General features: G+C 57.9%; 1 long non-coding RNA gene across 2 annotated transcripts in view; it reads right to left on the bottom strand.

Moving 5' to 3' along the window:
* LOC131278796 (uncharacterized) overlaps window positions 1–20,501 on the bottom strand; it is a 56,229-nt gene extending 35,728 nt beyond the window's left edge. Inside the window, exon 1 of one of the 2 annotated variants that reach the window (XR_009186233.1) lies at window positions 20,418–20,501. This is a non-coding gene — a long non-coding RNA (uncharacterized lncRNA). Of the gene's footprint in view, window positions 1–9,205; window positions 9,798–20,417 lie in introns of those variants that run through there. The other variant, XR_009186232.1, reaches the window with a different exon arrangement.
* Between the last annotated feature and the right edge of the window lie 6,130 nt (window positions 20,502–26,631).

Raw genomic sequence — 26,631 nt, 5'->3', positions numbered from 1 at the left:
GTACGGCACCTCCAGGCCCCACTGCACAGCCCCTGGTTCCCCAGGAACCCTGGGGACAGGCAGCATCGGGGACATATGCTGGGCCCAAGGCAGGTCCCCGAGCTCACCCGTGGCCGCCTGATGCACCCACCCCTCGAGGGCCCACGGTGAACACCACCAGCCCCTGCCGTGGCCTGCCTGGGGGCCTGGGCAGAAGAACCCCTGGCCTCCTCGTCAGCTGTGAGCACCATCTCCCCACCCCACGAGGCTGCTGAGACGACAGACGATGGGTGGACAGACAGGATGACCCTGCATCCTCCAGAGGGGCCACCCCAACCCCACCTTCTCCAGGCTTGGCTTTCTAGACCTCCCCACCCAAGGATGGCACTGGCCGGGCAAGCACGAGAGATGAAGGAGGGGGAAGAGAGAGGGCGGGGGGCACTGCAGGGGGACAACACAGGCTGTGAGGGGCCGAGGGGGTGCTGCAGATAGCCTGTCCTGAGACCCCGACCTGAGACCCTGCCACCAGACACCCGCGTCCCTAGGCCTCTGACATGAGACCCCCCCATCCTGATAATCCCACCATGAGGCCCCCCGTCCTGGGGACCCCAACCTCAGACCCAACCACGAGACCCCCCATCCTGACAAACCCACCATGAGGCTGCCATCCTGAGGACCCCGACCTCAGACCCCTGCCACAAGACCCCCCATCCTGAGACACCCCCCAACATGAGCTGCATCTGCCGAGGGTCCCACTGAGGCCATGATGCCCTGGGAGCTCGGCAGGGCATGTGAGGGACTGAGCCCTGGGTTCTGAGCCCCCCGTCCTCGTCAGAGGGTCTCCATCAGGCTGTGTTGGAACACACCATCTCAGAGCGACTTTGGGAGCCACTGCGGTAGGTCCAGGAGGGGCTCGGGTTGCTGTAGGGAGCTTCCCGCAGGCGATCTCTCTGGGGTCCCTGAGGCAGCCCCTTGCCCAGCCCACGAGCGACCACGGGGACGCTGTGCCCGCTCCTTCTGGGTGTGGCCGCGGGAGCCCTTGCTGCTGGATCCTTCTTCCCCACACCAGGGAACGAGGCCCACACCCCTCCCCCCAGGGCACACTGAGGCCTCTGCCCAGGATCCATCCCAGCGGGCGGCAGGGACAGCTGGGGGCTTTCCCCCAGGCAGGGCTGCCACGTTCTGGGCCCCTGCAGACCGGATGGCCTCCTGGCTCCACGGCCTCCTGGGAAGCCCTGTGGCCACTGCCCGGCAGAGCCCAGCCCAGCTATGGGGGAGGTGCCCCGGCCCCAGGACAGGAAACCTTCCCAATGCCACTGCCCTGCCACGGCCCCTCCTCCAGGAAGGCCACCTGGACTGAGGCAAATAGCAGTGACCGTGGCAGGAACTGCAGGGCCGTGGGGGCAAGCCCTCTGTCCCCATTTCCCAGGGGAGGAAACTGAGGCACATGGGGGCCCAGGAGCCTGCCTGAGGCCTGCCTGGGGGCCCTGGCGCTTCTGCCTCAGGAGGATCATGGCGGTGCCAGAGGTTCTCAGACTGGAGCTCCCCGAGTTCTCAGAATGCTTGACGGGGGGTTTGCTCCCTTCTGGCAGATGCAGGATGGAGGCTCCCGGGCAAGCTGGCCAAGTCCCCAGGTGGGCCAGGCCTGCGTGCACCTGCTGCCCCCACCAATCCACAGCCCCAGGTGCCCCGCGGCCTGTGACCCGGGGGCCCGTGCACATGCCTTCAATCCCAGCACCACAGGCAGGATTTACCTGCCTCCCGCTTGCTGCATTATGAGATTCAGGCAGTGCCTACACAGCATTCTTACCAAAATGGTGGGGCCAAGTACAACTACATCTTCTGAGCTAAATTCCAGCTTGGGGGAAATACTGGGGGTAGAAGAACTAGTTGAATCACATCAGGAGAAAGCAGCAGACACCACGAGGACGTTGTATAGTGTAACACTCCAGTTACAGGGTCACAACAATGATATGACACTGGAACAAGCCAACGGTTCAAAAAGGCAGGGGGAGGGGGAGGAGGGGCTGCTTTAGATTAAAGAGGCTTCACAACCAAATGCCACATGTGGGTTTTATATACCAACTGTAAAAGGGCACTTTCAAGACAATTAAGGAAAACTGAATAGGTACCAAGAAATTGCCATTAAATTTGTTCAGCATGGTAATGACTTTGCAATTTTGTATGAAAATGTTCTTGTTTTTTATTTCACAGATCCATGCTGAATATATGGGGTGAATGACAGGTCAGGGGTTTGTTTTAAATATTTCAACCAAAAAAAGAATAAGAGAAAGAAAAAGGAAAATAGAAAGGCAGAGAGGGAGAGCCTGAGGGAGAGAAGGAAGGAGAAGGGAAAGAAAGAAAAATGAGTAAGCAAAGCAAGGTGGTATAATTTTGACTGTTGAATCTGGGTAATGAGTATGGGAGGTGGGTGTTAGTTTTATGTCATTTGTGGACCCCAGAAAATTACATTCTTAAACTGAACCTACTTTGAACCTTTGATTATATTAGATCAGTTCAGGGCCCTTGGATTAGATTGCTCCAGTTGGTGTGGCCCAAGGGAGTCTTAATCCTCTTACTGGAGTTCCTTATCAATGGAGGAATAAAAATCACAGACACTGAAAAAAGCTGCAGAGACAGAAAGGAACTGAGAAACTGAGAGAAGTCCCCAGGAGCCCACAAAGCCATGTTAGCCAGAAGCCAGAAGTAACGAGGTCCAGAGGGGAGAGAAAGTGCACCCCACATGTGCCTGACTACCAACAGCTGCAGCTCAGGAGAGAGCGTCACTGGATGACGACTTGGTTTGAGTCCTTTACAGCCTCGGAACTCTACACCTTTAACCTAAATAAGCCCCACTGTAAAAGCCAACACACTCCTGGTATGTTGCTTTGGCAGCCTTCTGCAAATTAAAAGGGAGTTCATTTTGCTTTTCTCTTTAACTCTGAATGCATTTGAAATTTTTCATAATAAAAGGCAAATTTTAAACATGGTTATCGGGAAACGGACTTGGCCCAGTGATTAGGGCATCCGTCTACCACATGGGAGGCCTGTGGTTCAAACCCCGGGCCTCCTTGACCCATGTGGAGCCTGTCCATGTGCAGTGCTGATGCGCGCAAGGAGTGCCCTGCCACACAGGGGTGTCCCCCGTGTAGGGGGGCCCCACGTGCAAGGAGTGCGCCCCTTAAGGAGAGCCACCCAGCATGAAAGAAAGTGCAGCCTGCCCAGGAATGGCACCGCCCACACTTCCCGTGCCACTGATGACAACAGAAACGGACAAAGAAACAAGACACAGCAAATGGACATGGAGAACAGACAACCGGGGGAGAGGGGAATTAAATAAATAAATAAATCTTTAAAAAATAAATAAATAAACATGGTTATCAGCAAAGGACTATACATTCAAGCCACTGAAGCTGACCAGAAAAGTCTCGAAATGACCCCAAACACATATGGCAATTTAATATGTGATAAAGGTGACATTTCAAATCAGTCTGCAACAGCTGGTAGCAATCTGGGAAAAAAATTAAGTTGGAATGGTGAAAAGTGGAGGGAAGCAGATGTGGGTCAAGCAATTGAGTTCCCACCTACCACATGGGAGATCCCAGGTTCGGTTCCCAGTGCCGAACCCAGGAGAAGACAAGCAAGACAGCAAACTGGCAATGACAGGCTGGCACAGCAGGTTGATGCAGCAAGGAGACACAAAGAGGAAACACAATGAGAGAGACAAAAAGCAGGGAGTGGATATGGCTCAAGCAATTGAGTGCCTCTCCCACATGGGAGGTCTCAGGTTTGGTTCCCGTGCCTCCTAAAGAGAAGAAGACCTTTCTCGCCACTGCACCCGCATGTCCCATCTGGGAACCTTTCACTCTGGGCTCCTTATGGCTTGGGCCATTCTCCCCCACACCTTCCAGCACTGTCCAGGGGTGATGCTGACAGAAGGCAGACTCTCCAGCCCATTTCCATGTCGGCAGAAGAACCGACAGGTGGGAAACAGGTCAAGCCAGCTTGGCCACCCATTGCCCAAGTGCTTGGCCTCAGTTTCCCCTTCAGAATCACTGCACAAGGGAGCCAAGGCTGCAAAGGAGCCTCTTCATCGACCCTTCTCACACAGGCGGGTACAGGATTTGCCACAGCCCCCCAGTCCAGCACCCCGGGGCCCAGCCCTGCCTCCCCAGCCTGCATCTGACCCTTGTCCCCTGCCACAGGGTGACGGAGAGCCTGGGCTTCAGGCCTGACCCTGACAGGGAGGCCTGCCCTGGGACCACCCCCACTGCCCCAGACCCCAATGTCAGTACTGTGACCCCACTGGCAGGACTTGCTCCCCATGTACCACTCGCTGAGCTCTCGCTACACACCAGGCCCCATGTCAAGTCCTGCATTCACCCAAGGGCCCTCCAAAGTCAGGATGACCCCATGAGCAGGTGAGAAAACAGAGGCTCCGGGAGGCAAGGTCACTTGCCCAAGGTCTTACAGCATTTGACTGGCGGGACTGGGGCTCAAGCCCCAGCCACTGGTGAAGGCTTCCCTGCCCTGCCCGACTCGCCCCTTTCTGGGCCCCACCAGCCAGGCAGATCAGGGTAAAGGCCTGCCCCACTGCTCTACCCTATGTCCCTGAGTGCTGCGGCTCCTGGGGGAGCCCAGGATGCCACTCCTGCAGCTACTCTGCTCCCATCAGCTCAGAGTGTGGTGGGGGCTGAGCATCATCCATCACCTCCTCAACCACCACCCCCTCCATCATCCATCACCTCCATCAACACCATCACCTCCATCAATGTCATCACCTCCATCAACCATCACTGTCACCACCACCATCCTCTCCATCACCCACCACCACCCCCTCCACCATCTATCAATGACCATCACTTCCATCAACCACCATCACCTCCATCAACTATCACCTCCATCAACCACCACCCCCTCCATCATCCATCACCTCCATCAACACCATCACCTCCATCAATGTCATCACCTCCATCAACCATCACTGTCACCACCACCATCCTCTCCATCACCCACCACCACCCCCTCCACCATCTATCAATGACCATCACTTCCATCAACCACCATCACCTCCATCAACTATCACCTCCATCAACCATCACCTCCATCTCCCACCACCATGACCTAACACCATCACCACCCCCTCCATCCCTCACCACCCCCTCCATCATCTATCACCACCATCAATGCCATCACCTCCATCAACCACCATCACCTCCATCAACTATCACTTCCAACAACCATCACCTCCATCAACCATCACCATCACCACCACCACCCCCTCCATCACACACCAGCCCCCCTCCATCACCCATCAGCTCCATCAATGCCATCACTTTCATCAACCACCATCACCTCCATCAACCATCATCGTCACCACCACTACCCCCCTCCATCATCCACCACCAACCCCTCCATCATCTATCAATGACCCTGACCTCTATCAACCACCATCACCTCCATCAACCGTCACCTCGTCTCCCACCACCACCCTCCATTATCTATCACCACCATCAACCATCACCATCACTGCCCCCCATTACCCACCACCACCCCCTCCATCACCCATCACCACCCCCTCCATCATCTATCACCTCCATCAATGCCATCACCTCCATCAACCATCACCTCCATCAACTACTATCACCTCCATCAGCCATCACCTCCATCTCCCACCACTATGACCTAACACCATCACCACCCCCCTCCATCACCCATCACCATCACCCACCATCACCTCCACCACCCCCAGTTCCCACTTACTGAGCTTTTACCACAAGGCTAAAACTGTGCCGAGTGCACTACATAAAATGTCACAGTTCATCTCAAGCCTTGGGAGCACAGCTGTCATCTCTATTTTGCAGCTGAGCAAACTGAGGCTCAGAGAATTAAGAGAAGCTGCCCAAGGCCCCCCATCTGGGAAGGGGCAGTTCACGGGCAGCTCTGCCAACTGCCAGCCTGCCCCCTTCCTGGCCGCACTGCACCCCTCCCAGGGAGGACACAACGCCCACTCTTAGTCACTGACTGGGGGACCCACCACAGCCACCCAAAGTGGGCACAAGTGGGAGAGGGCTGCTGGGCCCGAGACATGAGGAAGCCTGCTTGCCTCCTCCTGCGCTCCCACCAGCATGCTGGAGTTAGGGACAGAGGCCAGACCTGACAAGGGAGGTGGTCAGCAGACAGGCCAGAGGAGCACACAGACCTTCCCCGAGCCTGCAACGGAGGCTGAGGGGAGCGGGTGGGAGACTGGGAGCAGAAACCCCGAGAAAAGGGGTGGCGGGGTCCCCACAGAGTGGCCAGGTGAGCAAGGACCAGACACGTACCTGAGGGCATCTTTGGAGAGGTCACTGGGACTTTGGCCAGAAGCGGGGCCATGGGGTGCCAGACCATGGCCAGCGGGACTAGAGTGAGGGGCCAGCAGGAGACAAGGGGACCAAGGAGGGGGGCAGGGAGGAAGTCACCACGGAGGGGTAGCTCACGGGCTGGTGCAGGGAGCGCAAGGCAGAGAGGGAGGGCAGGCTGGGGCAGCAGCGCTCGGAGGCGCAGAGCCCAGGCCAGGAATGGGTGGGTGGGTGACCAGCCTGGACCTGAGTGATGCTTCACAGGGGCACCTTGGTCCTTGGTCTGGATGCGGTGGGAGCTTGGGCACAGAGAGAGGAGCAGGGTGGGGGGCTCTGGAGAGAGGAGGCTGAGCCGAATCCCCGGGAAAGAGAGAGGTGGGGAAGGCAAGAGGCTCAGGAGCCCAGGGGATAGGTGGGATGGGAAAGTTTAGGTGGTGCATATGTTTCCACAGTTTAAAAACAGAAGTGAAAACAGAGTAACAAAAGAGACAATGAGGGAGGCGGATGTGTTCAGGCAACTGGGCTCCCGCCTACCATATGGGAGGGCACTGGTTTGGATCCTGATGCCTCCTAAAGAAGACAGCAGGCAGGTACAGAAAGCTGGCACAAGAGACACAAGAAGAAAAAACATAATGAGACATGCAATGAAGCAGGGAGCAGAGGTTCCCAGTGCTCCTAAAGAAGACAACAAGCTGGGGCGATGGGCAGGTGCAGTGAACTGACACAACAAGAGACACAGGGAGGAAAAATAATGAGAGACACAACAAAGCAGGGAGTGGAGGTGGCTCAAGCGATCAGGATTCTCCCTCCCACATCAGAGATCCCAGATTCGGCTCCCAGTGCCTCCTAAAGAAACAAGGAAGATGAACAGACACAGCATGTGAAAAACAAGGGGGTGGGGAGATATAAATAAATAAATCTTTTTTTTAAAAAAGAGACACAATGACACATGATACATAATAGCAATCCGTGAACCTGGCTGGAATCTAATAAGGGAGGGGAAAATGCCCAAAAGAACATTTTTGGGACATATGAAAAAATTGGAATACAGACTAAGTTTAAAGCAATGTCAAAGTCCTTGAACTTGATGACTGCACTTAAGGTGGTTATATAAATGAATATCCTTGTTCTTAGGAAATGTGCATTGGAAGTATGTGGTCAAGGAGCATGATGTACACAACCTACTCTCAGATGTATAAAAAACAAGTAGGGAAGCGGCTGTGGCTCAACCACTTGGGCTCCTGTTTACCATATGGGAGGCCCTAGGTTGCCTTCCCAGGGCCTCCTTGTGAAGACAAGCTGGCCTGCGCCCACAGAGAACTGACAGCCCATGCAGGCAGAGAGCTGGCAAGGCAAGATGATGCAACAAAGGGAGACAAGCAGACCCAGAAGAACACGCAGTGAATGGACATAGAGAGCAGACAGCAAGCAAGCAGCAAGGGGGGGCATAAATAAAATAAATTTTAAAAACAAAAACAAAAACAGGTAGTCAGACAGACACACTGACAGATGAGTAGATGGATGGCTAGCTGGAAAGAAACAGTAGTAAGTGTAGCAAAATGATACATTTGGTTGATCTGAGTATCCAGGGTGGGGTATGTTGGAGTTTTCCGAATAGGTTTTGTATTATTTCTGCAACTGTCCTGTAAGTTTGAAATTACTTCAAAATAAAAAGTTTAAGGGAGAAAAAAAAAAGACACCCAGGGAGAAGGTCAGGAAAGCTCAGGCCTGCCTTTCCAGAGTCCCTCGGAAGCCCTCTCTCTTGGCCCCATTTGGGCACCCCACACTGAACGCCCTCCATCAGCTGGACCCCTTCCCCAAGCACACCCCCTCCCAGTCTCTCCAGGAGGGTGACCAGACCCCAGACTGGGCTGAGGATTTATCCATAGCAAGGACGGGGCCACCATAGCCCGGCCAGCGGCTCCTCTATGGCTCAGAGTGGGCACCACGGACGGGGGAGGCTGCGGGAGCCCGACTGAGCCCAGCCCACAGCCGCACCGGGAGGACAGGCCTGGCGCTCACCGGCCCTCCCGAGGCCTTGGCACACGCTGTTCCCTGCAGGGACTCGCCCCCCTCGGCCCGGGGCACTCTTCCTGCTCCCGTGCTCTGAGGAGCTCACGTTCTATTACGGGGTCCCAGGGCCGGTGCGGGTGGGGAACAGGGCCACTGCTCAGTGGTACAAGCTTCTATTTGGGGTGATGGGAGAGTCTGGGTGAAGAAGGATGGAAATGGTGAGTGTAACACCACTGAACTGTATACTTGAAAGTATACAATTTCCGAAGGGAAATGGTGTGCTGCATACGTGTTACCATAACAAAAAAAAAAACCTCCTTCGTCATGAAGCTGCCCTAATCACTGGGTTCAAAGAGGAACCCCCCTTGCGCTCCCGCCCCCTTCCTGAGCCACTTTCTAATTATGTTCACTTACTATGCTTTCCTGGAGCAGGGACCTTGTTTCTCAGACTGACTGGCACAGAGTGAGCCCTCGAAAGGCACTGTGGCAAATGAGGTGACAACTAGGTAGCACCCCGATTTCTTCCTGGGGTTGGTTCCCCAAGTAGTCAGCCAGAGCCCACCTCTCAGGGGTGGTGGCCCCAGAAGTGACAGCAGCATGGTGGGCAGTTCCAACTTGGACCCCCTGGCCAGCCACGCCCTCACTGCCTGCCTTGGGAGGTGCTCTCCGCCCTCCAAGCTGCCCTGCTGCTTGGGGGTGACAGTTTCCACGCCGTGCCTGCGAGGTGCCCGGCAGACTTGTGACTCAATGGCTGTGCAGAGCGTGCAAGCTCCTGCTTGGGGGCGTCTTAGTTTGCTAGAGGCTTCCTCCAACGTAAAACACCAGAAGTGGGTTGGCTTTTATAAAGAGAATTTATTAGGTTAAAAACTTACAGTTCTGAGGCTGTGAAAATGTCCACACCGAGGCATCGTCGGCGATGCTGCCTCACCGAGGTCGGCTGTGGGCAAGCCCGGACCTGGCCACGTGGTGCGGCCCGATGGATGGCGGCTGGTCTCGGCGGCCTCTGCTTTCCCCTCCGGGCGCCTTTTTCCCCAGGCTTGGCCGCGGGCGATCAGGCGCATGGCTTGCCTCTACCTCTCCTCATCTCCTTCAGCTTTTTGGGGGGCCTCTTTCCTCCATGCTCTGCTGACTGCAGCCTCTGGGGGTTCCTCCGTCCCTGCCACTTTTTTCTGTGCCTCTGCTTTCGGTCCTCCCTTTGTAAAGGGCTCCAGCGAGAGGACTGCGGCCCTCCTGGGGCACCGATCAATCAACCAAAGGCCCCCAACTGGGTCCATCGAAAGGACCTCACACCCCCAGGAAGGGGCCGATTCAAGCACATAATTTTCTGGGGTCCACAAAAGGCTAACACCAGGAAAGGAAGTGCACAAATCTTGGATCAGCAGGTGGGATCCAGAGACCCCAGCCCCTCCCCACAGGGCGGGGCACCCTGACCCCCATGCCCCCTGCGGGATGTCCCGTCTCAGTGCACCTGCCGGGGCCCCGTCCAGTGTGGGCTTCCTGGGATGCCACGCTCCCCTTCCAGGGGAGAGTGGGAGGGGGAGCTGCCCTCCAGCCAGGAGCCCCCCATGCCACTGACCCCATCCTCCTCCACCCCACCCACACCTGCTGTGCCGGTGACGGGGGTCCAGAGTCTGATGCGTCCTGTCCATCCTGAAGGAGGCCCGGAGAGGACACGAGCCCACCACCCCACAGCAGGCTGGGCTGTATCAGGCATGCTTACCGGTGCTCTACCCCAATACAGCCGGTCAGGCCGGTGCTCGCCAGGGTCTTGTGGGCAGGAGCCGGCCTCTGCCAGGCCCCCCTGGCCTGGGGACAGCGCTGCCACCAGGGACTCAGGAAGCAGCCCGCACCCCCCTTCCATCATCTGGAGCTGGAGAGCTGGGCCGTCAGAGCTTCTGGAGAGGTCGGCCCCCCGGTCTGTGGCCCTCGGGTCCCTGCATCTGATGCCAGGGCCTGCCCAGAGCCTCTCCTAGAAGATGCACTGGGCACCAGGCAGCACAGACAGAGGCTGGTCGCAGAGGGAGGGCTCTGCACTGGAAGAGAAGGGGGGGCATGAGGACGGCGGGCTGGGCCTGCAGGGGCATCGGTGGGGGGGGCACCAAGGTCCTGCCAGCCCCTGGATCGCAGAGGGGCTGATGTGGGGGGCAGGGGCTGGGCCCTGGCTGTCGGGCAGCCCCAGGCTTCAGGGCCCTGTGGCTGCCCCACCTGTGAACTGCGATCCGTAGCTCTGGGTGCCGGTTTCCTCACCTGGGAGATGGGAATCAGAGACCCCCCACCGCCACATGCCGCAAGGATCAAAAGAGCTGGTTCCGGCTGCTATTCCCTGAGGCCCGCGAGTTCCGGGAGCTATGAGGGGCCCCTGCTGTCGCCCCAGTGGCTCTCAGGTCCATCTGTCCAGGACCCTAAGGTCCTGCCCTGCACGGGGGCCCCATGTCCCCCACAGCCAGTCCTGACCCCGGGGCCAGCTCCTCTGGAGGAGGAGTCACACTTGCCAGTTTCCCACCCTGGAAAACGCCGCTCTGCGGCTGAAGACCTGGCGAGAACTGGATGCCCCCACGGGGCTCAGAGAGCAGGCTGGGCCCCCACCCGCCTGCCAGCACCAATGTCCACCCCTCAGCCTGCACTCCTTGATGGGCCGTGGACCCAAGCCCCCCGCACAGGGCGCCCCCCGGGTCTGAGCAGGGCAGCTGGGGAGGAGCTGGGAGGTCAAGCGGCTGAGAGGTCCCCGGGCCAGCGCCCCCCCCAGCCCACACGCAGGAGGATATGCGCAGGCCCCCCAAACCCCTGCAGCCCTGGAGTGGTGGGCTTCCTCCCCTCGGCGGGTGAGAAGAGGTCCTGGCCCCAGCCGGCCCCTGCCCAATGGTGCTTGCGCCTCCCAGCGCCGCCAGCACGGCTGGCCCGGCCACCCCCCGCCTTCCCGGAGGACCGCTCTCGGCGTCCTCTCACGGCCTTGGGCCAGCACCCAAGGGCTGGCCAGGGCCGGGGCTCAGAGGCTCGACCTCCTGGGCCCAGAGCTAGAGGAAGGTGCGTGCTGCCCTCCTCAGGGCCCCGGGAGGTGGTGGAAGGCTCTACCCTGACCTGCATCTCGGGCGGCTCCACCCTCCTGCCCGAGGCGCCCGCCCTCACCTGGGAGGTGCGCCCTCCCTGAGCCCCTTGGGCAAGCTCTCGGGACCCCGACCTTGGCCAAGACCTTCAAGGCACGGGCGAGGCGAGGGAGTCCACGTCCTGCACCCGGCGGGCGCCCGGCACCCAGGACACACACGAGGAGCGAGTGTCACCCTCATGCACGCCAGGTGCCATACGCCCGAGGGCAGCCGTCCAAGCACCACTGTACCTGTTACAGCGGCCCCGGCCACCTAAGGCAGGGTACGGGGAAGTCGACAAAACGCCTCCCACGGAAGACGACCGACAGACGTCCTCACCGAGCGGTACCCAGCAACTGGTCCACCCTCTAAAGGGAAAAAAACCCTGAAGGCCAGTGGGAGGTCACCAGGCTAGGTCACCGGGCAGAGGGAAGCCACCTGTCAGGGGAGCATGGAGTGGGGCCAGGCCCGAGCCTGCGTGTGGCCTGGGCAGGATGGCTAGGAGGGCACAGAAAGGCGAGGGGGTGCCAAGGAAACATGGCACCTGCTCTCCAGAGTGCACCCTGGCTCAGAGGGGAGACCTGGGTTCAGATGCTGCCTCTGCCTCTCTCCCAGAAGCCTCACTGGCAGAATCAACACAATGACGCCCACATCAAAATATAAAGCCAATCCCCTAGAGATGGACAGGAGAGGACAGCGGTCAGGGTGGGATGCCAGAGAAAGGGAGTTATTGTTTAATAGGTGCAGAGCTTCTGCCTGAGGTCGTGAAAAAACTGCGGTGATGGATATTGGTGATGGTGGCACAATATTCTAAGTGTAATTAATACTGCTAGGGAAGCGGACTTGGCCCAATGGATAGGGCGTCCGCTTACCACATGGGAGGTCCACAGTTCAAATCCTGGGCCTCCTTGACCCTTGTGGAGCTGGCCCACGCGCAGTGCTGATGCATGCAAGGAGTGCCCTGCCACACAGGGGCGTCCCCTGCATAGGGGAGCCCCACGTACAAGGAGTGCACCCATAAGGAGAGCCGCCCAGCGCGAAAGAAAGTGCAGCCTGCCCAGGAATGGTGATGCACACACGGAGAGCTGACACAGCAAGATGACACAACAAAAAGAAACACAGATTTTCGGTGCCGCCAATAAGGACAGAAACGGTCACAGAAAAACACACAGCGAATGGACATTGAGAGCAGACACCTGGGGGCGGGGGGGGAGGGAAGGGGAGAGAAATAAATAAAAAGTAAATCTTAAAAAAAAAGTTAAAAAAATACTGCTAGATTGTACACTTGAAAGTGCTATTAAAACGTGAAATTTTGAATCATAGGTGTATTACTGCAGTAAAAAGTTTTTTTAAAAATTCCAAAAAATGTTTTATTCACAATAGTCAAAAGGTACAACCAACCCAAATGTCCCTCATCGAAAGAATGGGTAGACAAAATGTGGTGCTTTTATAAAAATGGAATACTATTCGACCATAAAATGGGAAAAAAGGAGGTTCTGATACATGCTACAACCTAGATGAACTGTGGAAATTTAACAGAGTGAAAGACACAGATACAAAAGAGAAAATATTGTATGATTCCATTTATAAGAAATGTCCAGAATTGGTAAATCTATAGACAGAAAGTCGACTGGAGATTACCAGAGGAGGGGAAGGGGGTTGCTGCTTAAATGGGTGCAGAGTTTCTGTCTGGGGCAACAAGAGTTTCAGTAACCAATGATGGTGAGGGAACAGGGCATTGTGAATGTAATTAGTACCAGTGAAATGTACACTTAAAAATGGCTAAAATGGGACATTTTGTGTTATGAGTATGTTACCACAATAAAAATTTTTTTAATTAAGTCCTACATCAGCTGAACACCCAGCACCGCCCTCGGGCCACAGGCTGGTCAGGGCCCCCCGGGAGGCACTGTGAGTGGATGTCCACGCACACAGACCCCCGTCAGCACGGGCAGGCCTGGGCTCCGCAGGTCAGTTCCCTTGGGGAAATGCCCTCCTGCCCTTTCCCTCCTCTTGCCAAGCCTCAGTCACCCCTCACATTCAGCAGCTCTTCCAAGTCCCAGCCGGCACATGCCCAGTGGATCCCCTCCAGTGCTGTGAGCGCGGCAAGATGACCAGAGGCTGCCCTCGGGGCCACCCCAGGCCACATGGGGGCTTTGAAGCCCCTGGTCCCTGCAGGGTCACACGAAGGCAGCCCCAGTCCCGGCCGGCCCCAGGAGGAGCTGCTGTTCCTCCCCGGAGGTGACTGGCTGGCCTGCGCACTCACTTCCTCCACCCTCAAAGGCCCCACTGCCTGTCCCCATCCTCTCTGCCGGGGTTCAACAAGAGGGACCCATGAGCGCGCTTTCCCTCAGAGGGGTTTCCAAATCAGACCAGCTAGTTAGTGGTCTGGGGGCCCCACCCCACAAGTTTCGCTCCATTATACTTTCATTGTCTGAGCGTCTTCTGATTTCCATTACGCTTCCCTCTTTGGTCCACTAGGTATGCATACAGGCGTTCTAAATTTTTCAAATACATGGCATCTTCAGACTTATCTTTTCCACAGTTAATTTCTATTGCGACTGCACCAGAATCAGGAAACAGACTCTGATGTTTGCTGCGGCGCAGTTGAGGTTTGCAGGCAATTTCTATACATGTTCCAGTGGCTGTGATGTCCTGTGTGGGCCCATGAGATGCCCTGCCACTTTGGGAGGGCCTGCCTGGGTGGGTAAGGCACGAGTGGGTGCAATTCCCCTCTCACCCACCCCCAGTGGAAGCCCTCAGCATGGCCTGGGAGGGAGCCTTGCCCTTGCCCTCTGCCAGCTGTGCTCCCCAGTGTCCTCCAGGCAAGAGCCCCTGGCGCGGGCTGAGGTGACAGCAGGGGGCCTACCTGAGCCCTGGCCCCTGCCCCCAGGCGCAGGCGCCCTCCAGCACTGAGCTACCCTTCCTTCCAAGCTCAGGCGGGCCAAGGCTCTGCCCCAGAGCCTGCCCTGTGGGACACCAGCTCCGCCCCTGCCAGCCTCAAGGCTGCAAGCGCACCCTACCAGGAGGCACCTGAATCTGGAGCATTCGCCTCTGGGTGCTCTTGCATGGAGCCAGAGGTGGGTTCCACCCCTTCCCAGCCTCCAGTCCCTGCCTAGAAGAGAAAGCTGCCTGTGGGGGGACCTCAGGCTGGACATGAGGGGACGGTCCCCTGAAGTGCTGACCGGCTGATCACAGGAGGTCATGGGCCAGAGGCTGGGGTGTGATGGACAAGGGCCCAACAGCTGCCCCCAGCTCAGAGGAAGGGCGTGGTCTGCAGGGGTGGCATGGGCGGGGTGCCTGGAGGGTGTGGCCAGTGATGCCCTGTGGGCGGGGCCAGCGAGGACTGTGTGGGCGGGGCCTGGGGCGGGGCCGGAGGGAGCAGTGTGGGCAGCGCCTGGGAGCTCACCTGCTCCCCGCCTGGCCCCACGCCCCACGCTTCCATCCTGCCCACGGTGGGGGGCAGGGGCAGCGCTTTACTAACAACCGTTATAATAACATGAATAACTGACAAAAGCCTCCTGCCTGCTCTGAGTAATTAACTCAAGAAGGCGGCTCCCGCAGGAAGCCTCTTCTGTGTAAGTCCCTGCCCCACCGCCCCATCACCCTGAGCGGGTCCATCTGCCCACCCCCTCCCACCCTCCTGCCCTCTACCACGGGGCCCTCGCCCCACCTCTGAGGGCCGAGGCCTGGCTCCCAGCAGCCAGGGGCAACCTCGCCAGGCCGGGGGGCTGCACGTGCCATGCCACTGAGTTAAATGCCCTGAGAGGGCTCACCCTTGTCTCACGCCAGAGAGGAGATGAGTGCAGAGTGGAGGTCGTGGCAGAGCGCACGGCGTCCTCTGTGGGCCATCCCAGCGGGCAGCGCGGGCCTCGAGGCTGTTTCTACACAGATAAATGCGGCTCCTGACCCTGGACGAGAGAGGTGGTCCACAGGGCACCTGGTGCCACGGCGGGGACATGGCCCTGTCTGGGACACGACTCCCAGGTCAAAGACCTCCTGTGCTGCATCCAGAGCTGTTGCTGGGATCCAGGGTGAGGCCGCCATGGTGGGATCTGGCTGAGTGCCCATCACTGGGGTGCAGGGGGCCCACCCTACAGAGGGGTGGGGGAGAGGCAGCAAGGGAGGGGTGAGGGATCGGACTCCACTAGCTCCTGCACCCGTCAGAGGACCCCTCTCCCAGCCTCCTCAGCTCCTGCAGAGCTGCCACCTCCACTGAAGCTCCTCTTTGTTAACAGCATTGCCTTGGCAACCAGGTCCAGGGAGAAGCTCTCTTCAAGGTAGAGTATGAGTGACACTTGAAGAGAAGGAAGCAGCAACCAAGGCCTCGGCCCTGCCCCCACCTCTCCAGGCTGAACAGGCCCATAACCCTGCAGGGCCCCCTGGCCCATCCCCTCCCTTCCCTCAAAGGATGGGGCCACCATGTGGCCAGGCTGGCACCCCCCCACACACTCCCAGGCACAGGTCTGAGCCCCCTCCCGTTCCCGCTGCATGCAGCACCCCCACACTCAACATCCAAGGTGCAAGCTGAGCCACCAGAGCAGCCTGCACCTCGGGCAGCGACAAGGAGCCTTCCTACGGGAGTGGCTCCCAGGATCACTTAGGGAAACCAGCACATGGGGAGGGGCTGAGGACCGTTGGGGGCTAACCGGGGAGGGAGAGGGCAGGGGCAGCCCCACGTCAGAGTCCTGCATGGGAGCAGAAGCTCCTGGCTGTGGTGGGGACAGAGGGCAGCGGAACTGTCCAGGCAGGGGACGGCCTGAGGAGGGGGCAGTGGCAGGACAGGTGAGGAGGGGGGGCAAGAGAACACTGGGGTAGGGTGGCCTATGTGGGCTGGTGGATCCGTGGGACCTGCGGGGGTGGATGAGGCAGCTGGGTCAGCTCAGCACCAAGGGGCGGAAGACGCTGTGGCTGGGAGAAGAGGGCATGGGGCCGGGGGGCAGCCCAGGAGGGGAGATGGACCCTGCATGGCCGGGAGCTGCATCATCAGGGTGGAAGGCTCCAGCCCAAGAGCCCCTGACAGCGCACCCCTTGGAGTGAAGGGGGCGAGAGCCAGATTGGAGTGGGCTGGGAGTGGGTGGCAAGTGAGGAAGTGGAGTGAGCAAGCGGGGAAAACTGCTTCAAAGTCAGCCTGGGCAGGGGAGGGGCGGAGAGTGGGGAACAGCTGGTGGGGACACAGGCTGTGAGAGGCCTGCTGTGGTTCGCAAGATGGGAGAGGCTTTATGCAAGTGACTTTGCCTCCTGAGGCCTCCTCCTCTGAAAACGGGACGGTCACGTCTCACCTGGGAGGAGGTTCGGGCCAGGCATGTGGGGTGGAGCACCCACCCCCTGTGCCAAACGCTGGGCCCTGGGGGTGGGGGGGTGGGCAGCACCTCCTCCTGGCCTCGTGGGGCTCCACTGTCCAGCACTCGAGTTCTGTCAACATCCTTTCCTTTGTCAGCATGTTTCCTTCCCCATCAGCAGCCTGGGCCACTTGGGATTCTGGGGTTAACATCAGATGGGCAGATCTGACCACACTGGTCATTGGGCCAGAATGCCACCTCCGCAGGCCACCCACAGCCCCCAGTTCCCAGGCAGCGGTGGGGGCAGCTAGAGCTCTGAGGCTCTGAGGCCTGGAGAGGACTTGGGGCCAGCCAGGATCACAGGGTGGGGTGGAAAGAGGCTTCCCACTGCGCAGGCCTCGGCCACTTCCCTGCCATCCCCAGGCTGAGGGGGCAGGAGGGCAGCCCGGCGGGCACACTGAGGAAGCGCAGGCTGCCTGGGGCGCAGGCAGGGCCGGCCTTCCTGCTTCCCCCACTCTGAGAAAGGCAGAGGGGCATTTCCCCCCTCCTCCCTGCAGGGAGCCTGCCCAGGACAGGAAGGCTGGGAATCTGGGAGGCTGCAAGCTGGAGGGGTGCCAGGGCAAGACGGGTGGCCATGGGCAGGTGGGGGACGCGACTCCCCAAAGCTGGCCTTGCAGGTGGGGACAGTCTCAGTGCTGCCCCCCAACACACACACACAGAGCCCCAAGCATGGCCCCTCCTGCTGGAGCCCACCCTGAGCCGCACAGAACCCTACAGCCCTCTCAGAAGGGACAGAGCAGTCCTCCAGTCCAGCCTGCCCTCCGGGCAGCACAGGACACACCCTGTCCCCAGCCCAGAGGGAAGGCCAGCAGCCCAGGCTGTCCCCTCCTCCTGGGAGCCACCGCGCCACCATCCACAGCCCCAGGGGCCAAAGGAGGGCTTCCCAGGATGAGGCTGCCATGGGGCACCTGGCCGAGGGCTCCCTGTGCACAGAGGGCAGCTTGGGGTTAGGAGCTGGCCCTTCCGGGAGTGGACCCCAGGAGTGGGGGCTTGGGGCTTACCCTCCCCTGGGCATGCCCACCTTCCTGGGGTGTGAAATGGGGAGGCCGCTCTGCATTGCCCTAAGCCACCCTCCGAATCACCCAGCTAGTGGCTTGGGACGTGCTTTTACTGCAGGGGATGTGGGGGGACCTCGGGCAATGTGCCCATGTCACTCCTGTGCTGGGGTTCCCTCGCCCTGTCCCCAGCCCTCGGCAAGGACAGGGACCAAGAATGCACACACCGCTGGGCGCCCCCTCACCTCGGCAGGCCCCACGAATGGACCCCACCTTCCCCTCATGGCCATGCTCTTCTCAGAAGCCCCCTGTTTACAACCCTTGGAGAGCCACAGCCCACCAGGCCCAAGACTGAAACCCCGGGCCCCCCGGCCCAGCCCCAGGGATCCCAAAGGCTTCAGGGGAGCCTGCTCTGGTGTCCCTGGCCCCCTGGTTCTCGCCACCCCCGTCCCCCCACACAGGCCCCTGAGCTTCCACAGCTGTGTCCAGGCTGCCCTCTGTGCTCCTGCCTGCTCCGGGGCTTCTGGCTGTGACTCCCAGGTGTCCCCACACCCAGCCTGCTCAGCAGAGCAGGGAGCAGCACCCTGCAGGCATTCAGAGCCACCGGGGATCCCCTCCTCTTGGCCCACCGCCCCAGGCTCTGTGCCCAGAAAGAGGGGACCTGGGGCACACACCCTGAACAGAGGCCGGTGTGTCCTCACCGGGACCCTGCCCTCACGTCCAGGCCGGGGGCTCCCCCACCATGGCCACCATGCCGAGGGCCCCTCTTTCCTTCCCTCGCTCCGTCCCTCCGTGGATTCTGCCTGGAAGATGTCATTGCTAAGTCAACACTCATCCACTGGAGAGAGGTGGGAAAGCAAGGACAAGGAACAGAGAGGCAGGCTGGAGGGGTGGAGGCTCCAGGAGGCTGACATCCGCTCAGCACTGGAGGCTCTGGGAGAAACGGCGAGGATAGACCAGGGCTGAAGCAGATTGCCAGCGGGGGGCTGCTGGGGGAGCATGCAGGGGTGGACTGGGGGCTCTGTCCAGAGAAGCCTCATTGTCCTTGGAGCCACACTGGCTGAGAACAGCCAGACAGGGCCTGGCCTGAGTCCCCCACCCCCCTCCACCCCTGTGCCCCAGGACCAGCCCTGGCAGCCCCGGGCGGGAGTCCAGGGACCCTCCCCTCCCTAGCGGACATGCAGAGTTCTGCATTCCTACACCAGCACTGGAGCCCTGAGCGCCTCTCCTAGCTCAGTCACTCAGGAGTGTCAGTGGGGGACCTGAACACCGCCCCCCCCCCACGCCCCCGGGTGCCAAAGCACCTTCAAGCAACCTATTTGACAGATCTGGCTTCAGGGAGACGCTTGGCTTGGTAAAGGGATTTTGTCACTAAATCCCAAAAGTCTGTGACTAAAACCCAAAGATTCCAGTCCTGTCATTCGTTTGACAAGTGGGGAAACTGAGGCTGGTTCAGAGTCTCTCAGGTCACAAGTGAGTACCCCATCCTCCAGCTGGCTCTCCCGCTGAGGACGGGAGGGTGGACTGGAGTGTCTGCGCCTCACCCGAGGCCCCCACCCCCCAGCCTCCCACTCAGGGGTCGCTCCTCACTGCGGGGTGTGCATTTGAGCTGGGATACCTCTCCCGCCACCACTGTAGCCTGTGGCCACTGGGCACTGCCCTCCCTCTGCCCTGCCAGGCACAAAGCTGGAAGGCACCCGCCTTTCTCCCTCCTCTCTCTCTCTGCAGTTGCTAAGTTACACCAAAAAACAAACAAACAAACAAAAAATCACCACTCGGCTCTGTGTGAACTCGTTCCATGGCCATGATTTGCCAGGTGGAAGGCGGCCATCAGGCTGACAGCTTGAGGCGCCTCCCGGAGAAAAACAAACTTGATGGCTGGCTCCAGCCCCTTTGGCATACCTGGGGTGCATCTGCAGGTGCGCCCATGCCTGGGAGCCCCAGCCAGCAGGGCACAGCCTAGGCGCTCCTCTGAGGGAGAGGAGCCTGGGGACGCAGCTAAGGGGGTGGGAGGTCCCTGATGCGCTCCGTCTTCATCCCTGCTCGGGGCAGCGGAGGGGATGGGCGGGGGCAGGTGTTCAAGGCGTCGCCGCGGGGTCCTCTGTCCGTGGAGCCCCCGCTACAGGTTCGGCCTGGGCATCTGCATCTGCCCTAGCTCCTGCTGCCGGCCAGGCCCGGGGTCGGAGAGCAGCGGGCCTTCCAGTGACCCTCGCCCGGGTGCGCGCCGGCATCCCACCACCCGCCTGGCCCTGCACCCTCCACCGCAGCCCTCATGGCCAATTCCTCGCCAGACAGCCAGGGCGTGAGAAGCCACCGCGGGGCCCAGGATGTGCACGAGTAAATGGAAACTTCCAACTGCGCAGACCGGAGCCGCTCCGGCCGCCCAGCCCCCTCCCCGCGCCCGCCCGCGCAGCGGACCCCCTCGGTGCCCACGCACGCCGGCCCCGGGCGCCCGACCACGGCCCCAGACCCGCAGGCCCGAGGCGGAGTTGCGGGCCCCTCGGTGCCCCGCCCGCCGGCGCCGTCCCCCCCCCCCCCCCCCCCCCCGCGCACCTGGGCCGCGCCGGGAGCCCGCTCCCCGGCCCGCCGATGGCCGCGCCCGCCCCGCGAGGTCCTGCGGCGGAGCCCGGCGGGCGGAGGGAGGGGACCGGGGCCGCAGCCTACCTGGGTCCGGGTCCGTGTCGCGCCCGCGCCGCCCTCGCGCCGCAGCCGGGCCCGAGCAGCCCGGGGCGGCCGGCGGCTCACGCTCCGCGCCAGCCCACCTGCGGCCGCCCCCGCGCTGCGCCAGCTGCGGGCAGAGCAGCTCCCTCCGCAGCCGGCGCGGGGAGCGAGCCGGGGAGCGAGCAGGAGCGGGCGAGGGGGTGGGCTGGCGCCTGCAGAGGAAGCGGGGCGGCGCCGGGCGCAGGCTGAGGCAGGGCGCGGGGCGAGCGCGCAGAGAGCGAAGGCGCGGGGCGCGGACAGGCGCTGGCGGGGTAAGGGTGGCGCGGGGTGCGGAGGGAGAAGGGGCGCGGGGCGAGGGCGCACAGCCAGGTCTCGCAGGCGACGGCGCAGGGAGAAGGCGCGGGGTGCAGGGAGACAGTGAGGGTCTGCGCGGGACTGGCGGAAGCCGGCCAGGCCTTCGTTTTAAAAAGCAAAGGCGGGGAGCGGCTGCAGCTCCGTGGTTGAGCACCTGCTTCCCAAGTACGAGGTCCTGGATTCTATCCCCTGTACTTCCTTTTAAAAAAATGAAAAGAAAAGGCACAAACAACGCGAAAGACAGGCGATGTGGGGACTCCTGAGAGCTACCAGATTTTTTATTGGTGGCACTTCCGTGGCCATCACAGCCCCCGGATAAGGCTGGTATTTTTCCTCGTCCCACCGAGGCTGGTAGAAGTGTAGTGACAGCGCAGGATCTCGGAGCTGTTCTGACCCTCCAAACGCCCGCAGTTTCCCCAAACCAGTGAGAGAAGCGTCCAGGTCTTTCGGTTCGCAGGGGGCCCTCCTATCTGTCCCCACCCTCCCGGCAACAACCCTGGGGCAGGGGTGACCCTGCAGGCAGCACAGGCTCGGGGGATCACAGGATGGAGCCAGGAAGGACTCTGTGTGGAAGGTTGGGCAGGGGCCCCCCAGCACCCGTCAGGGTGGCCCAGGCGCCTTCTCCTTCATTCATTTGGCACGTGTTCACTGAGCATCTACATATGCCAAGCCTGCGCTGGGCATTGGGATGCCGCTGTGGCTGTCCCTGCCTGGTTGGGGTTTGCATTCTTGGGGAGGGTGGACAGGCCGTAAAGGAGCACACAAGTAAATATTTCACATGTCAGACAATACAGGTGATCCGGAGGAAAAACACAGCAGGGAGCGGGAAAGGGAATGCTGTTGGATTGGTGGGGTTGGTTATTTTTATTTTTGGGTGATCAGGCAAGGCCTGGCCGAAAGGGTGGTTTATGCACAAAGTCTTGACTTAAGTGAGCCACGCTGAAGCTGAAGCATGAAACTTTGGGTCCAAAGGAGCAGCACTTGCCAAGGTCCTGAGGTGAGAGTGTGCTGGGCAGGGATCAGGAAGAGCAAAGGACAAGGGTGGAGTGGGAATGAGCAAGAGAGAGGGAGATTCCAAGGGGTGCCAGCATGGCCAACTCAGGAAGTACCTGGGGGGCCATCAGCCACATGGCTCTGACTCAGGATGCTGGGAAGCTGCGGAATGTTCTGTTTTGTTTCGTTTTAACAAATACGTCTTATTATGGAAAGTGTCCAACATTTATAAAAGTAGGGAGGAAAAAGGTAGACTAGCCCCAGTGACCCAACTTCAACAAGCCAAAAGTCCTTCCGTGGAGAGAAATTTTTAGGGGTAATGAATGGGTATCTGTTATCTTGACTTGTCCTGTGGTTATATGACTGTGCAATTGTCAAGCCTTAAAGAACTGGACACTGAAAAGAGTGAGTTTGGCCACGACTAAACCAACACTAAATAAATCATGTTTTAATCCCATGGGGGTTAACTGCCTCTTTCTGTTCAGATGGCCCATGAGTTTTCTGTTCTCCCATCATCGTTGCGATTTCTATTTTCATGGGGAGAATGAAAATGAATCGAAACTGCACCCTCGCCATTGTCGCCACCATCCAAGCAATTTAAGTTTTTCAAAGATACTTGTTTCTGCATGAAAATAAATAGAGCCGATAAAAGACTGTTACAAAGAGATGGCCATGGCTTGGGCAAGGATGGGACAGCAGTGCCATGATGACAAGAAGTGTCTGGAAAAAGACACATCCTGGAGACCAAGGCTACTGTGTCAGCTCGGCCAGGTAATTGTGTCCTGTTGTCCGGTCAAGCAAGCACTGGGCTAACTGTAATACAAGGGCATTTATGGACTTTAGTCACCATTGGCTCTACTGCAGTGGTAAATCATAGATAGCTGATTACAATTACATCCATCAGGGAGATTGCCATCAGCAATGAGTGATGCTTTATCCAATCAGTTGAATGCCTTAAAAGGGGACATGATTCCAGCATTAAGAATTTCCCAGCTCGTCTTTGGACAGCCAACGTCTCCCAGAACTCGTCAAGAACCTTCACTGGACTTTCATTGCAGCCCCTGGTTGCAGCCTGCTTGTGGAACCTGGACTTGTGCATCCCCATGGCTGCGTGAGAGACTCTCATAGAATCGCATACTATTGACATATCTCCTGTGGCTTCTGTTTCCCTAGAGAACCCTGACTAATACACCAAGCCAGAAGGACTCACTGGGGTTGGAGGTGGAGGGATAGCGTCTGGTGTTTTATTTTATGCGTCGGTGGATATCAGTCCCCCTGTCAGTCACTCCTGCCATCCCGTCCCCATGCCCAGGAAAGGCAGCTGTGCCCAGTTCCAAAGAAAACCCCTTGACTGGAGCTTTTTATTTTTTTAAGCCACTCCACCCCACTCCCACCCCAAGATGGCTCCCTCATCTGTTTGCTCACTGTTTTTTTTTGCTTGTTTTTGCTCATTGTCTGCTCATTTTTTCTTTTTTTAAGAAGGCAACAGGACTGCCCATGTGGCAGGCAGGCTCTCACCTGCTCCAGCCACATCTGCTCGCCCATCTCCACTGGAGATTTTAAGCAGGACGTGTGGCAGGCGCTTCCCCATGGCCTGCCTCGGTCTCCTCTGCAGCCAGCGAGGGCGGCTGCCCAGCCTGCCTAGGAGGCACGCCCCCCTTCCTCTGGTTGACACTTTATCTGGGCTGCCTTTAGGGTGGAAGGATTTCTGAAAGTTATTGGGAGCCTGAATCCCACCCCCACACACCACTTGGTGCTGCAAAAACACACCTCCCATTGTCTTGCCCCAAAAGGCAAAAACCTCTAATGTAGGCCACCCCTCCCACTCCTACGCAGGCTCACAGCCTTTCCGGCCCAACAGGAGTGCCACCCAGGAAGGAGGGATGAGGCCTTCCAAGCCAGGCCCCTCACTTCCCATGCTCCCCGGGCAGCACTCGTGCCCCAGAACAAGGTCTCGGTTGCTCCCTTGCCAGTCCCCTAGCTCTCCTTCTCCTTTTTATGTTCACATCCCCCAGCGGGCAAAGCTCTGTCGACCGAGGGAGCCACCTCAGCCTTCTTGAACATCTCCCAGTGTCCATCTGAGCGCCACAGAAGACAATCACACAGCCCTGCTGCCTCCCTCACATCACAAGAAATTCCTAAGCGAACCTGAGAACACAACCCTCCCAGACTCCCTGCCACGCTCCTTCTCTGTTTTAGTTGGCTACAGGCTGCCATGCCGGGGCAATATACCAGAAATGGGTTGGCTTTTCTAATGGGAGTTTATTAAGTTAATCTTACATTCTGAGGATGTGAAAATCTCCAAATCGGCTTCATCAGAGATGCTTTCTCACCAAAAGTCGACTGTTGCGGTCCTGGACTCCTGCCACGTGGCAAAGCAAAATGGCAGCTGGCCTCTGCCTTCCCTCCAGGCTCCCCTCTCCCCAAGCTCAGCTGTGGGCCATCAGGCACACGGCTCATCTCTCCCCAGGCCTCTTAAGCTCAGGCAGCTGCACTGATCCCAGCCTCCAGCTCTCAGTCTCAGGGGGCTTCTCTGGCTTTCTGCAGCTGTAGGCAACCCTGGGGTCCTCTTTCACATGGCGGGGTGAAATGGCAGCTCTTCTTCTGTGTTCCGAATGCATACGACTCCAGTAAAAGGATTAGGACCCACCCTGGGTCCTGCAGTATCATCAGAGACCTCAACTGGAGCAAGCTAATAAAAAGTGACCTCCCATCTGTCTTGGCCTGGCCGTGCCTATTTGTGTATGCATGTGTGTGCTGGGTGCACGTGTGGGTTTGTGTGTGTGGGTGTGGAGGGGATAAGTGGCTGCAACCTGGAGCACAGGGAGCCTCTGCACCTGTGAGAGGAGAGGCTGAAGATGAGCCTCTCCTCTCACAGTTCTGCATCTCATGCAAAGCGTGGCCTACCTCTTGCCCTCACCTTGGGATTCGGTGGCAGAGTTCAGGTCTTTAATGTGGTGTCAGCAGGAGTAGAGTCAGAGCCACTCGACAGCTCTGCAGCAATGGTGGGAGCAATGTTCCTGGGCAGTCACAGCCGTCCCCTCTTTCAAGCCCCAGGACAAGTGGATTCTAGTCTAACCCCAGTGCTGCCTGTTCCTGGGGCTCGAGAGCGAAGCCCTGCCATGAAGAGTTCCTTGGAGTGGAAGACGCCATGGGGAGGCCCACGCAGTCTCAGCTGCTCAGGTCCTCTGCCCAAAGGCTACCCCCCCCCTTGAACTCACCATTGCCTGACACCCACCTGGGTCTGGCCTGCATACCCTCCCAATTGTCTACAGAGTAAATGATATCCCTGGGGGAGCAGGGAGTGATCTCAAAAGCCGAGATAGGAAGCAGCTGACAGCACAACTCCCTTACAGAAAAACAACCGGACAGTAAAGGAAATGGGAAGCAGGAGTCTAAGACAGGACAGATCAAAATTTTAAAGTAATAACATATAATGATAAATATAACAAAGCAAACAAGAAGACACGGTGACCATGTGGAACATGAAAAACCTGAAAAGAATAAAGTTGAAATATTAGGTAATAAAAATATGTTATTGTTTTTAAAAAGTGATCTCATCAATAGGTCCCTTGACTGATTCTAACAAAAGCTTCCATATACAATAGATTCACACACACAGGAATGGGTTAACTTAAGAACATAATTTTCTGGGGTTCAGAAAAGACGAACCAAGACTCTCCTTTTTGTAAATTGTGAAATAAACATCCGTAAGAAATCTATATGTACAGTTTCTAAAACAATCACCACAGGAAACCCATTATGCCATTATGAACCATGTTCATTCATTGAAAACACATTTTTCAGTACCTGCTATATGCCGGACACTATTTTCAGGTTTGAGATAGAGACTTGATTAAAACAGATCAAAATCCCCACCTTCATGAGTGTTCTAGAGGGGAATGACAACAATAAACAGAAAAATATAGGTAGTTTATATTATCTGTTAGGAAGTAAGTGCTAATTAGGAACAAAAAAGCAGAAAAAGAGATATGTACCCTACTTGCACAAGAGCTCTTTCAGGTGGAAGTGCTGGGTCCTAGGAAATGAAATGCACACGTTCAGCTCTTTGGGGGCATGTTCAGTTAGTTGTTTTTAAAGTAGTCACACCAGCAGTGTGCAGAGTCTGTGGCAGGTTGAATGCCCACCCCCCAAAGTCACCCACACCCTGACCCACAGTATCTGTAAATATGTTTCCTTAAATAGCAAACGGGACTCTACCGGTATGATGAAGTGAAGGCTCTTGAGTTGGGGATATTATCCTGTGATTATCCAAGTCACAAGCATCCTTATAAGAGGACGGGAGAAGGGGCAGAGCCAGAAGAGACGTGAAGGCAGAAGCAGATGTCAGAGAGCGAGGACGCTGCCACCCTGCTGGCTTTGGAGATGGAAGGAGGGGCTGCGGCCCTAGGAATGCAGGAGGCCTCGAGAACCTGGAAAAGGTGAGGAAACAGATTATTTTTATTTTCATTTCTTAAAATTTCTTTAGGAGGTCCAGGATTGAACCTAGGACCTCATATGTGGGAAACAGGTGCTTAAACCACTGAGCTACACCCACTCCCCAGGAAACAGATTCTTGAGCATCTTTTCAGATGTCCATTACCTATTTGGGTTTACTCTTCAGTGAAGTGCCTGTTCAAGGTTTGTTTTCTTTTTCTTATTGGTTTCGAATATTTCTAAATGTCCTAGGTGCTAATGCAAAGAGAGTTAGATGTCTGCAAATCTTTCTTCCCTGCTCATGACTTTATTTTTGCTCCCTTTGTGTTGTCTTTTTGGAGAGAATTCCTTAATTTTAACCGAGTCCCATCTTTGGCTCTCTTCCTGAATGGTTGGAGCTTTTGATGTACTCCTCTCTCAGCTCTCCAGACAT

Source organism: Dasypus novemcinctus, chromosome 6 (genome assembly GCF_030445035.2).
Source record: "Dasypus novemcinctus isolate mDasNov1 chromosome 6, mDasNov1.1.hap2, whole genome shotgun sequence".
NCBI classification, from domain to species: domain Eukaryota; kingdom Metazoa; phylum Chordata; class Mammalia; order Cingulata; family Dasypodidae; genus Dasypus; species Dasypus novemcinctus.
This window is presented reverse-complemented; position numbering and strand designations above follow the sequence as displayed.